This window comes from Actinia tenebrosa, unplaced genomic scaffold, assembly GCF_029948245.1.
Source record: "Actinia tenebrosa isolate PJP-AT-01 unplaced genomic scaffold, QUT_ActTen_1.0 PGA_scaffold10__47_contigs__length_13832649, whole genome shotgun sequence".
NCBI lineage: Eukaryota > Metazoa > Cnidaria > Anthozoa > Actiniaria > Actiniidae > Actinia > Actinia tenebrosa.
Window position 1 is genome coordinate 6,228,004 of NW_028292570.1, and position 17,979 is coordinate 6,245,982.

General features: G+C 39.8%; 1 pseudogene; it reads right to left on the reverse strand.

The window, feature by feature from the left end:
• Window positions 1–3,456: 3,456 nt before the first annotated feature.
• On the reverse strand, window positions 3,457–16,948 carry LOC148912871 (uncharacterized; annotated as a pseudogene).
• Window positions 16,949–17,979: the final 1,031 nt, after the last annotated feature.

Consider the following 17,979-nt stretch of genomic DNA (forward strand, 5'->3'; position numbering starts at 1 on the left):
GAGTTCAAACAGGCATTTTATTATAGTACATCAGTTTCTAACTGTTTAAAAAAGGTTTTGAGTGTTAACCCGAAACGAAAATTGGGATCAGAACTCATACGAAAGTCTAGTTTTTGGCGCTTTTTGCCATTATTGCTCATTATTGAAAAATTTTCCTCTTAATTGATAAAGACAACAGTTTGTTTGCACAAAACATAACTCTGACTATCACCTTATTGGGGTCACAATACCCTCAATGAAATGAGTCACCAAATGTCATTTGTTATCATCTTAGTTCATTGGTACTCAAAAGGCTTCACGAGATTACCATGGGTTTACCTTTGATTTTTAAGTAAAAGAGATTCAAAGCCTAAAACTGTCGACCTTGGAAAACTTTGTCGAAGAACTCCTTCCAGGAACAAAACTAGCCCCTGGGGGGTGGGTGGTGAGCTGTGTACAAAATTCTTAAGTGGGAGAGTATACTTGCGCAAAAAAAACAAAAACAAAAAGCAAACAATGTAGTGCATTTCGATTAGTTTAAGTTCTAATTTGTATCCTGACGTAGTTTTGAGAGAAATCATCAACGAATATTAGAATAATGGAAGATCTAGTAAGATTGACTAGAAAACTGCGATGAAAAGTGCACATCAAATGTTTACCCCGTCTTATGCACTATACGTTTTCACAAAATCGCATAAGTCGATTACCTTCAAAATGTTCCTTTTAAAACTAGATACAGAGTAAAACTAAATGAGCAATGACTTTTGTGAATATATAGCTCTGAAATATCAATTTCGGTCGTATCAAATCCATTGTTTAGTTTTGAAGTAGATTATGCACTATATTTAAAGAATCTCAAATATCTCATAACTAGCTAGATAGATTTTTTCAAAAATCCCTACAAATGGAGGCATCTAGTATATAATTATGTGGTACGAAGCATTTTAGTGTTGGACGCTCTGCAAGGCTCAAATTGTTCTCTAAACGAAAACAAATATTTTATCATAATTACGTGTAATGACGTCCGAACTGCATCAAGCATTAATTCAATCTTTATGTGACTTATTTGCAAAAAAGATTTGCAATCGGATAAAACACGACTATGCACAGCGTTCCAAACGTGGAAGATAGCGTTCAAGCGTGTGTGTAAGTGCCTTAAGAAAAGGGTCGAGGGCATCCCACCAAGGTGCTTGTTTATGTTTTTATTCTGACTTTCTTTCTTCAATCCAAAGTGTTTCCTTGGGCCACAAATATATCACAAAAAAATCGTTTTCCTTAGAAACACATTTTCCTTACTTGTTGTGAACCGTGAGTGGGAACACAGGTTTCTCAAGCTTGGTTTCTGTGGTTTCATGTTATAAGGAAATGTATGGGGATTCTTTACAGTCAAAGGACATTAAGCGTGCCCAGCTAGACTGCATTATTTAATTCATAAAAAGATTTTTGGTCGATCCAATCCTCCGGGAATGAAATCAAATTTAAATCCAAACTTGGAAATTTGATTGGATTACTTAATAATAATAATAACAACGACAACAACAACAACAACAACAACAACAATAATAATAATAATAATGATAATAATAATATATATTATATATATTATATACAAAGATGTATTACTTAGAATGCAGAAAGCGGTATTAAGCTGCACAGTGAACATTGCAAGAACATTTAAATTAATCACATCTTAAGGACATTTCAAACATTCTAAGTATTTAAACTGCATCTTAAGAACATTAATAATTGGTTTTTATTGATTGTATGTATTATTAGTACTGTTATGCTGGTAGGAAACGAAATTACGCCCTATCTAGCTTACCTAATTAGCATTCAAACGCGTTTACTGCTGATAATAATAATAATAATAATAATAATAATAATAATAATAATAAACTTTATTTATATAGCGTCTATATCAATAGTTGTTCTAGGCGCTTTACAATAATAAGAAAAGATAATAAGTTAAAATATGTAACAAGACTGGTAGAAAAAAATGATAGTAATAAAATAACTATAAGTTTTGACACGGGAAAACGTGTCAAATGTCCTGGGCAAATTGGATACTTTGAATAGAGTAGAGACTATTTGGGATTTAGTCATTGTAATGCACTTATCATTTGCTTCCCCGTGGGTCGACCCCCGGGGCAAATAGCTCTTTCCTGGGGGCCGAAATGTACACCCAAAACCGTAATTATTTTACTTAAATTTAATTATAGCTGGCATGTAAATGGTAAAAATTGCGTTAAACCTGAATTTCTTTGAATATTAAATCACTGGACATCTTTGATGAACAGCAAATATGAAGTTTATGTTTGATTTGGTAAGGATGCGTTATGAACGACTAGTTACAATAAAAGGATAAGTGATAATGAACTTTTAAACTTATAGACATACAGGTACTCTTCACCGTTTCAAAAACATCTGTTAGATAGAGTTAACAACTGTTGATCTGGTTAGAAGCTAAAGAAAGGAACATATAGTACTGAGATTTATGTTATGCAACATCTCAAATTACTCACGGTCACACATATTTTCATTCACCAAAATCGTCTGTCATTTAAGACTTTCCTTTAAGTCTTGACACATCCCACGCTTTAAATAATGGCATTATTGAGAAGAAAAGAAGAAAAGACGAATCTGTTTTTATTTTACCTCTCTACTGGCTCAGGAATTTAATGACACAAAATCGCGCGAAAAAACCATAGTATAGTGCGAAAAACTGCTGACCAAATGTCGAACAAATCCCGTGGGTATGTCCCTGTGTTCCAGCCAATCCATTTCCAAAGCTAAACAACGTCCCCCCTCCACGGGGAAAAAAACCAAAAAAACCTCTACCATTCCCCCTGGGTTCCCGTGGGTTCCCCGGGGTCGACCCTCGGGGAAGCAAATGATAAGTGCATAAGACAGAAGAAAGTCCGTGGATTTGGTTTGACTAAAATAGAATATTTTGTAATGCTGATAGAAGAGATACGTTTTTCCGTCGAGGCAAGATTTTTTAACGGTCAAATTGAACCAGCATAAACGAGTCTTGGTCGCAAACTCCAAAGCAAGCCTCCGTCTCTCTGAGAACCAGTGTTATGGTGGCCAGGGTGTCAAGCAGTAGGGTATCCAAAATAAATAGGAAAATATAGGAAATTTTGAATAGAAAAAATAGGAAAATAATAGGAAAGCAAGTTAATAAATAGGAATAAAATAGGATATCCAAACAGTTTCACTGGCAAAGAAAGCTATCTTACAGCAGTAAAATGAAGCAAATGTATGGTTACATACGACATTCAACAAGATGTCTTTTTTATTGATGCATATATATAATATTACAAGTGTACATACTTAGCTTCAACTAGTTCATAAACGCTATCTTCTGGATTTTCAAAACTAAACAAATGTAATACATTTCCAACAGGCAACTGAACAAAAACCGTAAGGAAACTAGCTTCAAAATGCTAAAACTACACATTTTCTTATCCTATCAGTTCATGTCTTCTTCTTTTTGGAGGCTGGAGCAGTGGTACTCTCCGGTAATACTTTTTCAAGTAACCTCTTATTCTTTGTGTTGACTTTTTTCTGTTTCTACCTGAAAGCAGTTAGTTTTTTCTTTGCTTACTCTTGATTTGATTTAGCAGTTTCAATCATAAGGCATGCAACTTTTGCTCCTTGTGAAACAACTTTAGAACTGGAAGAAATTGCCTTCTATAGCTTTTCTGTGCCATCTGCCAACAAGTCATCTGCAATTTTCATTTCACTCATTGCTTCTTGCTCCTCTTTATTCAACATCTCTTCCTTTTGTTTCAGTGACTTAGTCTCCAAACTCAGCTGTTCCTGTTCTCTCTTACTTCTCTCTTCCTCTTGGGCTTTCTTTACTTTTTCAGCTTCTCTTTTCCTTTCTTCAGCCTATTCTTCTTCCAGCCTCTGCCTGTAATTCATATGAGCAGATCTTACAGAACATTTTAAAGCCTCAGACATGGGAATTTTCTCTGGTCTTAGGTGCACAGGATCATGGAATATCACAGCATCTTTAAGGCCTATGATGGTCGTTTCTCCTAGAAGTGAGCGTGATACGATGCGTCCATTTACAGAGAGACTCCTTTCAGTCTCAGCATTCATTTGTGCAAGTGTGAGACCTGCCTTGACCACTTTTGGAAGAACAGAAAATCTGGGGGTACATCAACAGACGAGTGAGAAAACAGTTCTCTAGGAGTGATCAACACGTTGATCTGTTTCTAGAAGTACGACATCTTCATCCACAGAGTAGACATGCCACTCATCCTGAACAAGACTGACATCTGCACGATTATGCAACTCCCTTGTGAGTATTGCAATTGCCTTTGTACCCCTTGGCACTGTTCTCTTAATATGGTTTAGGCATCTAAGTGCTTTCAATAGGGCATTTTGGAGAGGGAGATGTGACTCTAGGTAGGTAACAGAACTTCTGTAGAATGCACGGATACTGAGAAAAATAGCCTTCTGTCCTGACTACATCTGTGAAAAACCCTTCCAGGTTTCATTTCAAATTGCAATCTCAGAATCTGGCAACTGGTTATTTGCACTGCAATCAATCTTTGCCAGGTCGTTTCTAAATTTCTTTACATACGCTTCTTTCTGAAGAAATCTACTCATAAGCTTCCGCAGCACTTCACACATTTTGTCATACAATATATGCACTTGTGGGGAGCTCTTCTGGAACATGCAGAGGAAACCCTCAGAATACATGTGAAACATTGGCAATAAATTCCAGCTGTACTTTCGTCTTCTTCCTCTCTTCATTGCTCAACATGGCTGCAACTCTTTTGTAGCATCCGCTTTATCTGCTAATTTTCTGGGGGTTAGTTAGTAAAGCAAGCATGATTTCAACATCATTAAATTAATCCTGAATGGTTCCCTTATTTACAGCATTTGCATAATGAAAAACACCAGCAAATTAAGTGAGAAAACAACAAGAGGTATTATTTATTAGATATCTATTTTTCTATGAAAACTTTATTTTAAAAAAATAGGAAAAATAGGAAGATTTCTTTAAAAAAAAAACAGGAGAAAATAGGAATCATTCGAAAAAATAGAATAAAATAGGAACTTGACACCCTGGGTGGCTCCATCGGCTCAAAAACACCACAGAAAACATTGAACCAAGGGCACTAGGACACCGAATGTGGTTGGATTTCTATAGGTTTTTTTTCCCTTTCGATTATTTGAATTAAATTAACGTTATACTTGTTTACTTATCTTGTGTCCGTGTTCCTTCGTTCGCTGTTGTAATGCAGACGTTTTCATTCCAAAGGTCATACGGTTTGAATAGCCTATGAGCGTTACTTCTTTAACGGCCGTTCCGTACTTGACTCTGTTTGTACTATACCAACAACAACGCGACCGCGCGATACTCCTTACGTCAGTAATATTCAACCGTCCAGAGTTAATATGGTTAATCAAATTAACCTTAAGTTCCATATAAAGCCCCGCGGAAAGAAAACGTCTGCATTACAACAGCGAACGAAGGAACGCGGACACAAGATAAGTAAACAAGTATAACGTTAATTTAATTCAAATAATCGAAAGGGAAAAAAACCCTATAGAAATCCAACCACATTCGGTGTCCTAGTGCCCTTGATTGAACAGAGGATTCTCCATCTACAGGAAGAAGACTCTTTCCTTTCTCTCTCTCGGGGGAAGGTAAAGGAGACTCTGCTCGCAGGCATGGTAACCTCAGAATGGAAATATTGCGAAATACGTATCTCTTTCCCTACGCTTCTTATCAAACTTGCCCCCCAAACAATACGGCATCGGAAACCGTGAGAGGATCTATAAATAAACTAATATAAAACTCGTGTGAGTACTCTTTTATGTAAATTATGACGCAGTAAATTCCTCGTCCACCCACTCATTGAAGGTTTTGGCATGAAAACCTCTTTTTTCATAACAATATTCGACTAGAAATAGATACGTTTAGCTAACCAAAACAAAAATCATTACTTTAGTTAATAAAATAACATATAACTCGTGCGAGTACTATTTTACATCAATGACGCAGTAGAAATTCCTGGCCTGTCCATTTATAATCTTTTGTTTACATAACTAATTGGAGTTCTATCCAAAAACAGAAATCGCACTTAAGTTTCTAATTTAGCTCCAGTATCTAATTATCTGCTTAGAGTACTACTAAACTAAGTTTAAAGTAAGTTGCATTAAGGCACTCTTATCACGAAAACCACATATGTTCAACCTCTTTCAACTCCTCCGTGTCCCGATCTGACAGACCTCGACGTGCATGCATTTTCACCTCGTGTTTCACCAATGTCAATCATGACGAGGTCCACCAATGGCATCTTCGATGTAGTTCTCGTAACACTAAATTCCGATCATACCTAACTCACCATGAGCAAATGTACTGTGCCCATAGGCCCAGCACAAAAATATATGCTTGATCAAAAAAAATAAAAACTACATAAAAAATAAGTATGTCTTCAAATGCTTTTTAAATTCATTCAAAGATGTGGCAGTCCGTAAAGAGTTATTGGTATACTGTTCCATAATTTACAACTCCAAACTCCAATATTGAAAATTAGGTTGTCGCGACGAGGTTTTATAAACATGTACATTCTCACGGGAATTTTATAGCTGGCTTTGAAATCATCTAGCAACTTATTTTCTCTTTGCCTTTATTTTTTACTCCATTCAAAGAAATTACATCAGATATTTCTTTTTCTAACAGTGTTTCAATTTTTTTATCGTATACAAACAAAACGGGCATTTCCGCCCAAACAATGCATGCAATATTTTAGTACCGTTATTTTCCTAGCTCGTTAGCTTTTACTAATCATGACTGGCATCTACTCTTTTTCTTCCTTTACAGATATACTTTTTGACTTCACGCCCTTCATCTGCTTGCTTATGAGTGCAAGGCTCAAACTTTTATATAAGGCAAAGTATCTGCTCAAACTCGAACTCGGTACCTGTGGATTATAACCTTTTAAACACAGTCTCTAGTCTATATCATCAATATTATCAATTTCCAGTCCAGAACAAATTAATCTTGCAATTGTTGGTGCATGCTCAAAGATATATTTTTATCTTGATTTAAATCGATGTGAACAGTGAATTCGAACTAATACAGTATAATAATTGTTCTTCTCGACTATAATGTCTACTGAGATTTTAGCTTTGTTTCTTTGACCATTGCCTATTCTCGCGGACTGTAAGCTCGCTTGGAACATTCTGAGCTCTGTCCAACATCGAATCGATTCACCGTCAGTACTTTGACAATATGTAGTTAAGAAACAACATAATGTTCAAAGGACCAAATACTGATGCAGCTAGCGACAGGGAAGGTGAAGTTGCCAGCACTTTCAAAAATGTGACGAGAAAGCTTGAAAAGAAAAGGAATTCACGGAGAACTTGTTGTTGGGACGTGAATGGAATAATGGAAGCTAACAGACTATCCTCCAACAAAGCCAGAAGAGACGAAACCACGGAGAACAATATCGCCAGGCTTCGCATGATGTTGTTGAAGGAGCAGAAGCGAAGACCTGCACACGTCATAAAGTTATACGTAAAGGGTCCAATTACATATATTTTTACCATAGGACGCAAATTCTGAATCATGCATGGTTTCGTCAAGGCTAAGAGTACTGCTGTTGCGGAGGCGAGTGCCAAATTATTGAAAGTGTCTTCGGTCAGATCGCCATACACTACGACGTACCAGTTTGTGCTGAAAAACAAGTTTAAGAGCATATCGTCCACGTCATTGTGCCTTGAAATCGAATAAACCAGAGCTACGACTTCATGAATAGACACTCCCCAATACTTGTATGACGAAAGCTTGTGAGAAATAACCATTACTAACAAGAATGGAACGAAATTTAAGATCACTTCTTTGTAGTAATCCCTGAAGCAGAATCTTGCCTTACAAAGTATTATAAGAAATCGTCCGGCCAGGTAAGACATGATGACGCCACGTACAGTTTCTTGAATGGAGTTCATATTTAGTATTTGAGTATCACAGATTGAAAAAAAAAATCTTTCTTTGCTCTATATACTCGTAGATCTTAGGTACTTCAAGTCTATTTCGCTCGCTTTAAAAGTTGGAATAACAATTCTTCAGGCACTTGTTTATATCTTTCCAAGAATTTGACGTTATATTTCAGGCTTGAAGCAATTCGCTTATAGCTTTCCAAGAATTTGACGTCATGTCTTGTTTTACATATCAGCGGTTGAAAATATTTGTCACGCAACATTAAAATACGATTGGCCATCTCTCCATATATATACAGTCAATTCAAAAAAAGTTGTCGTCGACCAACTCAAGCCTACGCGACAGGACCGAAAGGAGCTCTGGGTAGCAATCATTGAAGCCGAGTTGACTCCATAATTTTATCTGACTAGTTATGCCTGGTTTACAGCACGAACCTTCGTAGGCGAGCGGGAAGTGTTGGAGGAGACGTTTTTTTTAATGCCTTCATAGTTTCGGAATTGTGAATTGAATCATAACTACTTTGTTTTTCTTTCCCTAAACCCAAAGACATGCATTTGATGGATTGTTTCTCTCCATTATCTTATTACTAGCGGGAACAATTTATTCAGAACGAATATTTTACCGCTTCAGTGATTTTTACCCATATTCCTTTCGGTCCAGTCGCGTAGGCTTGAGCCGGTCGACGACAACGTTTTTTGAATTGACTGTATATTCCGGCCTGATTAGCCTGTAAACATTTTTCGTAAGCTCCTTTAGTTTACACCTACTTGCAAGAACGTTGTCATATAAAAATAGAACATTAGTGATTTAGTGGGAAAGGAGTTATATTAAAAAACAAAAGAAGATCACTGAAGCTGAACTTTTTCTTTTGTCTTTTAATGTATTCCTTTCTCACTAAATTAATAATGTTCTATTCTTGTATGACAACCTTCTTGCAAGTAGGTGTATATCTGTTATAGAACATCGATTCTTCTATCTTTATTTCCCATAGTGTTACTTTAGCAACCACATTATTTTTTTCTGAGTCACTCGTTTATTCAAATTCCAATGGGAATTTCCCTTATTTATGTACACAGACAGTCCCTTGCTCTGAGAAAAAAAGAAATTATATAACTATTTATGATCCACGCCACACATTATACAGTGAAACTACTCCAACCAAGGCCACCCAAACAAATTTTCTACAAATTAGCCAATCAAAAGTGGGAATCTAAACAATAGAATTGTTAAAATCGGACAAATATCCGTGGGTTTACACGGCTGAGAAGAATGCCAGCACCTTTGTTGTCGAATATAAACGTGCTGTCGCATAGTAACACGGTGATAAAACAGGTGTCAACCTGATAATATCGTTGTCTAGAAGAAGCAAACTGTAATCATAAAGACTCGGTGTTTTATACGATTTCTAATTTGCTTTCCTGTCGTATTTGAAGTCATACTTAACTATTTTTCTTTATCTTTGATGACACAAATCACTAATTTGCGAAGAAAATATATTAAAAGCTCTCGTTCATCATTTAGTTTTACCAACCGAAACAACAGAAGAATATTCAATTCAAAATTTGCTGCACTATTCTTCGTTTGCAATAGACGTCATAGCCACCATGTTGGAAGAATTTGACAAAAGATTTTTCAATGAATTTTATCGAATATCAAATTCTCCTGCTTTGTGATTCTTATTTAAAATTTTATTCAGTAATGGATTACTGTTTTCGTAAAAAAAATCAGTCTACGGTCTTTTTTCATCCCCGTCATTTCGTGTGAAGGAGGGTTGATACCTTTTATGAGATAAAAATTAACAAAGGGAATTTTTGAGCGTTGTGTTACATAAAAAATTCCCCTTCATTCTAAAAATTCCCCTTGATTCTGTGAATTCCCCTGGATTCTGGGAATTCCCCTTCATTCTGCAAATTCCCCTTCATTCTGGGAATTTAAAAGTTTTAACAAGACCCTGGTGGTAGAGTAGACGGGGTTACCTGGAAGACTAGTCACTGAGTGGGCTAAAGATCCTAAAGGCAAAAAAATGTGAAAATAAGTTGCTTGATGACAAAGTGACTAATATACAGTGAAAATCATTTCAAGCATAAAATTTATGAGAAAATCCAAATCATATGAAATATCCAAATTCCAAATATAGCTATAAAGTAGCAAATATGGTGGAAGATGTGTCGACAAGCACGTTTTCCGAAAGAGATTACATTCTTGCTTAGTTCAGCTATTAAGTCGCTAAATCTTAAAGCTTCATTTAAACGGTAAGACATGCTTATGTTTGCGCAGGATTTATCTCAGAATTGCTTGACTCTTCATAGTCCCCTTGGGTAATCTATGTTTTAAAATCAATGTCCATTTCCACTGAAAAGAAAATTTTCGCAGAAAATACAAGATCGATCTTAAGCGAAGGTCAAAATGAATGCGTTTTATGAGTTCATTTTATCATTTTATTTTAGCGGAGCTCCCGCGTCCCGCACCATAGGTATATAAATGTGGTAAACTATCCAACTCAGTTTTCGTGGTCATCGCTAGGGAACCCTGTGCGTAACCTAAGATATATTTAGGCATCGCCTAAAAGCGGAGCTCACGATACGCAAGTCACAGGAGCCCAATTTCAATGAATCTGAAAGGTAAAAATAAGATCGGAAAAAAATCGTCAATTTTTTAAATTAGAAATGAAGATAATGTCTCCCATAATAAAAACCATGCATCGAAATCGAATGGAAATGCACTACATTGTTTGCGCAAGTATACTCTCCCACTTAGGAATTCTGTGCACAACTCACCACCAGCCACCCCAGGGGCTAGTTTTGTTCTTGGAAGATTCTTCGACAAAGTTTTCCTTGGCCACATTTTTAAGCTTTGAATTCCTCGTTAACTTTACTTACAAAACGAAATATAACTACAGATAATCCAAAACAATATCAGGTTTAGTGAAATTTACCTTGGATGTCTTTCATCGAAATCTAAATTTTGGAGATTTCCGAATTTTTAAAGGACATGTCAAGACTATAAGCGTGTGATTTGAAAGCTCCGCTAAAAGTGTCGCCCGCCAGGTGTACCTCGTGTTTCTGATTGGTCGAGCTTTCAAATCACACGTCACTTGGACCATGACCACTTTGCTTAACGAGCTTTTTAACTATCATTGTTTTTTGTAAAATTTGCAAAAAATTGTAAAAACCAAACAAAACATTATAGAAGAAATCATGGAAGAAAAGAATTCGCCACAGTGTAAAGATAGAGGTTATGACATTTTCTATTTTGTTTTATTTGTAGATAACATAGCTACAAAAAACGAGCAACAAACTGGCATGACGAACGAGCGAAAAAAGTAGTATAGGGGATGGGGGTTCCAGCGCAACGACCACCGGAGGATTACTCGTCTAAAGTGAATTCCTCGATTCGTACCGCGATTACCCGCATCCCGTGTCTATGTAGTTAAATATGTTAGTCTATATATGGAGTGCGAAGATTGTAAGAGAACTTTTAAGAAAGAAGTGGACTTGAAGAAGCATTTGAAGATGAAGACGAAATGTATGAGCAGCTATGATTGTGGATGTGGTAAGAAGTTTGAGACTAAGGTTAAATTGTTTTGGCATTGTCAGGATTGTGAGTATGACTACGACGATCTGAAAAGGGTCTGGAATTAGGATAAGATATTTCCTATTATATAGATGGAATCCCAAAGCAATTTCGAAACGGTGTCAATACCCGGTAACGGTGAGATTGACGTTAGACAGTTTTGGCGTCAGTCAGAAAGGAAGGTCAAGAGAACGCTTCGAAAAGGTATAGAAGAATTAGGAGCGTTGAAAGCAAGCATAATGGTAGAAGTAAGTTTATCAAAAGATGAGGTAACGACGACAGCAATGTTGCGATCGAAGTCGTTAGTGATATTAGAGTCCACGAACCTGGATAGGTCACTCAGCGAAGCCTTAGAAGCAATAATGGAGTCGCTGTCTAACTACACGAAAGAAGGATCAGGTTGGACAGTGGAGGAGGTAGAAGGTATGGAGGTTAGCATGGCAAGGTACGTGCCAATGAGAGGAGGAAGTTACGTCCCCCTACCAACGTGGGTAGAAAGGAAGAAAGCCATAGTCAACGTAAAAAATGATGACAACAGATGCTTTATGTGGGCAATACGATCCGCACTGTATCCAGTAGATAAGGATCCATGTAGACCAAGCAAGTACCCAACAGATGATTTGGAGTGGGATGGCGTAGAGTTCCCAATGCAGTTGATAGACATACCGATATTCGAGCAGGAAAATGACTTAGCCATTAACGTTTACGGAGTCAGAGACCAAACGATAGTGCCACTAGTGCTGTCAAAGAGTAAAGGAGAACGAATACACCTCTTCTACCACGGCGGGCATTATTCGTGGGTCAAACATGTTAGCAGACTATTTTACAGACACACCAAACACAAAGGCAAGAAATACTTCTGCGACTGTTGTTTGTTATCCTTTACCAGCGTTAAAGCTCTAAAGGATCACGACGAAATATGTCGCGGAGTCGAAGAAGTGGCGCAACGGATCCAGATGCCCACAGATAAGAACCTATCCTACTCAGACCACCAAAAGCAGATGCAGGTGCCTTACGTGATATATGCAGACTTTGAAGCGTTGATAACTAAGGAAGAGCAGAAAAGTGGTGCCACGAATAAGGTGGGATTACACGAGATCTGCTCCTTTGGTTACATAGTAGTCAGATCAGATGGTAAGGCCGACCCTCCTGTGATTTACCGAGGTAAGAACGCAGCTAATGAGTTTCTAGAAGCATTGCGAGAAGAGGAGGAAGAGATAAGAGAACAATTAAGACGTCCAAAGAAGATGGTATTTACCAAAGAGAACCAGGAGGCTTTTACCAAGGCAAAGAAATGCCACATTTGCCAACATACGCTTCTCCAGTTTGGAAGACGAGCCAAGAAAGCGTGGGACGAAGATGGAAAGTATCGAGGAGAAGCTCATTTTGAATGTGGCAGGTATGCAAGGAAGGAGGGAAAGCCCAACAAGCCTTCCACCCACTGCATTCATTGTCATAAAGCATTCGTTGAGGATTTCTATGTGGATAAGGTTAGAGATCACTGCCACATCACGGGTAAATACAGAGGAGCGGCTCATTGGAAATGCAATATAAACTTCAAAGTAGATCCAGAAATGGAAATACCCGTATTCTTTCACAATTTAAGGGGTTACGACAGTCACTTACTCTTACAAGGAACAGACGGCTCCGAAGTAAAGTGCATACCCAACAACAAAGAAAGGTACATGTCCGTAACTGTGGGCAAGCTAAAGTTCTTAGATTCGCAGCAGTTTATGGCGGACTCCTTAGCAAACTTGGTTAAATACAACACGGAGTTCCCCATTTCCAGCCAATACGGCGCGGAAAGGAAAGGAGTCTACCCATACGAATACATGGACTCCCGGGATCGATTCAAAGAACCCCTACCACCCAAAGAGAGATTCTACAGCACCCTAAACGAGTCTGGTATAAAGGACGAGGAGTACCAGCATGCGTTAGATGTGTGGGAAAAGTACTCCTGTGAGAATATGGGAGAATACCACGACATCTACCTACGTTCAGACGTAGTGCTGCTCGCAGATGTTTTCCAAAGCTTTCGAAAGATGGCAATGGAATACTACAGCCTGGACCCTGCAAACTTCTACACGGCTCCTGGGCTTAGTTGGAGTGCGCTGCTAAAGAAGACAAACGCGCAACTGGATCTCCTAACGGAATACGACATGTACCGCTTTATGGAAGACGGTATCCGCGGCGGTGTTTGCGGACCCAGCAGACGATACGCAAAAGCGAACAATCCCACGGTGGAGTACGACCCGGAGAAGCCAACCACATACATCTTCTACTTAGACGCAAACAACCTCTACGGTTGGGCAATGTCGCAGTACTTACCTGTACGCGACTTCGAATGGGACAACATAAAGCCCATAGAGTTTTACCTAAACGTAGGTAAAGAAGACGACAAAGGTTACGTGCTGGAGGTTGATTTGGAATACCCAGAGCACTTGCACGACGCGCACGATGAGTTCCCATTAGCACCAGAAGCAATAGAAATACCATTTAAGCAGCTGAGTCCGCTGCAGAGGGAAATGTGCCCTGGCTACAAACCGTACAGGAAGCTAACGATGAACCTAATGGACAAGAAGAAGTACGTGGTGCATTACCGCAACCTGCAGTTCTATGTGCGCCACGGCTTACGCGTGAAGAAGATCCACCGCGTTTTGAAGTTCACGCAGGAACCATGGATGCGCTCCTACATTGACTTTAACACACAAAAGCGTACGCAGGCAAAGAATGACTTCGAAAAGAACCTGTTTAAACTAATGAACAATAGCGTATTTGGTAAGACAATGGAGAACATCCGCAAGCGCGTAAGCATAAAGATAGCCAGCACCAGAGAGGAAGCAGAAGCATACGTGTCACAGCCTGGATTCGTCAGATACGTAGAAATGTTAAACTTCTACGTGATTCACATGAAGAAAGCGAACCTATTCCTGAATAAACCCGTATACACGGGGTTTACAGTGTTAGACCTATCAAAGCTGCTCATGTATGAGTTTTACTACGGCAAGCTAAAACCGAAATACGGTGATAAGTGCCGCCTCTTATACACCGACACCGATTCCTTGATACTAGAGGTGCAGACGGAAGACATTTACGAAGACTGTGTTCCCGACATCGATGAATACGACACCAGCGATTACCCACGCGACCACTTTCTTTACTCCCCTAAAAACAAGAAAGTAATCGGGAAAATGAAGGATGAGATGAAAGGAAAACCCATAGTAGAGTACGTGGGGCTGAAACCGAAGATGTACAGCGTGCTGAAGCTGGACGGTGTAGAAAAGAAAGCCAAAGGCGTAAAAAAGTACGTGGTTAAGAAGGACATTACGCACAAGTCCTACTTGAAGGTCCTGCGTACGCGTAAGGAACAGCGGCATAAGATGAACAGCCTGCGCAGCTACGGACATCAAATACACAACGTTACACATTAGCATTCGGACATCACACGATAAGCAGTTCTTCTTTGACGAACCCACGCGTGGGACCATCATGAAGATAATACAAGATGGGCTGACCCTTCTTAGCTAGCGCACTTCGGATCTGGTAAGTTTCCAAAGACCAATTAGGATCCGTAGCTCTTTTGGATCCTCCTTCTAATTCACCCGGCTCGTAGAGATATCGAACCGTGACATTGCCTAATCTCTTTTCCTGAGGGAAGACCGCCCTCGAACTTCTGACGTAGGACTTGTGTTCCACGTGTTTCTTTTTTATGGCATCCTTGGGTTTCATTCCTGTAGCCCTGGCCGCCTCGTTGTTCAAAGCCGCGACGACCTGGGGGAGCCTCTGAGTCCATTCCCTGTTGCGTTTGGAGGGATCTTCCAGCTCTTTCAAATACTGGTACCCAAAGAGACGCTCGGCCAGGGTCTTATTGAATCTTTCGACGATGCTCTGACCCCTGTGGTACTCAGCTTCAGCTCTCCTAATTTTAGTGCTGTGGTCTTTCAGGGTCTTAGTAATCACGCCCATGAACTCTGTCCCCGCATCCACTTGCAGCAGCTTAGGCCATTTCAAGACGCGCTTATAAATCCTACCTAGGGCTTCTGCGACTTCCCCAGAATCCTTGCTGGTTATGGGTTCGGCGTCCTTGTATCTGCTTGCGATATCAACTACGGTCAAAGCGTATCTATAGGTCTTTCTTCTTACCTTATCGTGCGGTAAGAAAAGCAAATCTGCCTGATGAACCTCGTTGGGGGCATTTACGGTGAAGCTGGGCCTGGGAATGTACTTGGGCACGGGAAGATAGACCTGCCAGAGGGTTTGTTTTTTCAACCAGTTCTTAGCCGTTTCTTCTGATACCCTGGCCGCGGTCGCGAGTTTCTTGATGGCCGACGCTCCTTTCCAATAGCCTTCAGGCCCATAGTAAATCCTTTTGAGTTTGTCCTCAGTTCGACCCATTATATGAATTCCAAAACAAGATTGATCTTGCGTCCGTTGAAGTCTACCGTCTCTCCGTCCACTTTAATGGTGATGTTTATGCTTTCTACCAAATTAGACAAGTCATAGCTTAAAGAAATGGGAGTGTATTCTACTGGGTCAAATGGATTACCTTTGGGCAGAAACTTGGACATAAGAGAAGACTTTTCTCCATTGTTGTAACTATGAACCAAGTCGCAATAGACTTCGTAAGAGGATGCGACTTTCCATTTCACAGGTATGGCCGTGTCGGTAATTGTCTTGCCCGAGGCACATAATAAAGATCCCAATGGGTCAAACTTTCCAAAAGTTACTGAATAGTTTGGCATATTATGTTTGAGGGTCATTTCGTGCGGCAATCCCGTGGTGAGAGTATAACCGTGCTTGGCGAGCTCCTTGGCAAGGGTGATTGGCGTGTAATGTCCATCGGGTAGCATTTCACCTTGATATTTGCCAGGCGCCTTAAGTACGGTGACCAAGGCATTGACTAAATTATACCAAGAATTGTACAAAGAACAACCAACCAGCCGAACCTTACAGGCTTTGATGGGGGGATTCAAATAAGTGGTAAAGTTATTTTTGTCGCTTTCAAAAAGACGATCATTATATTAGATACGCCAAAGCTACGCCTCCTGCCAGTCCTGCAACTCCTACGAAGACCAACTCATTGTCTTTTTGTTTCTTAGAAGGCTGGTAGTAATTCTTAAACTGAGGCTTTCTCATTCTAAAGTCGGGATGCGCCTGCGCATAGAGCTTAAAGGCGTAGTCTGTATTTTCGAAGTTCTTATCCGCCTGCATCTTGTCTTGGTAGTTCTTGTCCAACCAATCCCTGTAAGCTTGTCTTTTTTCATTCCAAGCCGCCACGTCCCGCTGATATTTCTCCAGCGCTAAGTCGTGTCTCTTCCTTTCGGCTTCGAGACTACTTCCGCCAGTTACCGCTTTTTCTATGTACTTACCTGCGTAACTGGCGCCAGTAAATGCTAAAGCAGCAATTAATGCACTTCCTATCGCAGCCATCTATACATTAGGGATGTACTTTTCCTTCCGTAGGTAATCCTTTACCATGATAGCCCCACCCACGGCAGCGGTCATCTTAGCAAAATTAGCGAAGCTCTTGCTTGGGTCTTCAGTAAAGTCTTCTTTGAGCACTTTCTTACCTACCCAACCAATACCCGCAACGATGGAAGTAATGATAGCTGCTTCTTCAACAGTTTTCAATAACGCGGTTGACATTATATTACAAAGCGAGAAGGTTATTCCGCATGGGAATGACCTTGCTATTCCATCACGGGTATTTTGCTTCTAGGCTCCTGCGTCACATGCACGGGTTCTAATTCTACCTTTGGCTTTGCTGCCTTCCATTGTAAGTAAAGGCTACCTGCTGCTATGATGACTCCCAACGCGCCGATGACGTACCCAGGATTAATAAAGGATTCCTCTTCTTTCTCTTCTACCTTTTCCTCCTTCTTTGCTTTGTTCTTTTTATTCATCTCCGCGAGCTTCTTTCCGGCAGCGACTCTGCCTGGAGATTTAGCCTTGGTAATCTTTTGCTCGGGTTCCTCTGCTTCCATTTATATTTAAGGACTTGAAGGACTTGATAAGTAACTTAATAGGACTTGACTAAGTACTTAAGGACGACTTGACTAAGTACTTGAGGCGACTTGATCAGGTACCCCAGCAAGTGCCGCCTGGAAGACCTTTTCAACGTCTCTGTCCTTCTTGAAGTCCTTCCAAGACGTCGTAAGTTCCTTCAAGTCAACATGCTGAGCTACGTGAAGTGCCGCAGAGGCGACTGCCATTAACTTACCGCACTTCAAAGACAACCACCCACAGGTTATCGTAAGTTCTTGGGCGATGACATAGTCCTCGCTTATGTCCTTCCGTAGTTGCTTCACGTCGTCTATGGGCAGCGCAAGTCCAAGCAATTTAGTTGCAAGCTTAATGGCTGAGTCTGCTACGGCGTCCGTGGTCTTACTTGCAAGGGCAGCCTCGTACCTCTTATGGAACTTCTTAACCTCCTCTTCCGACAACTTATTAACCTGCTCATG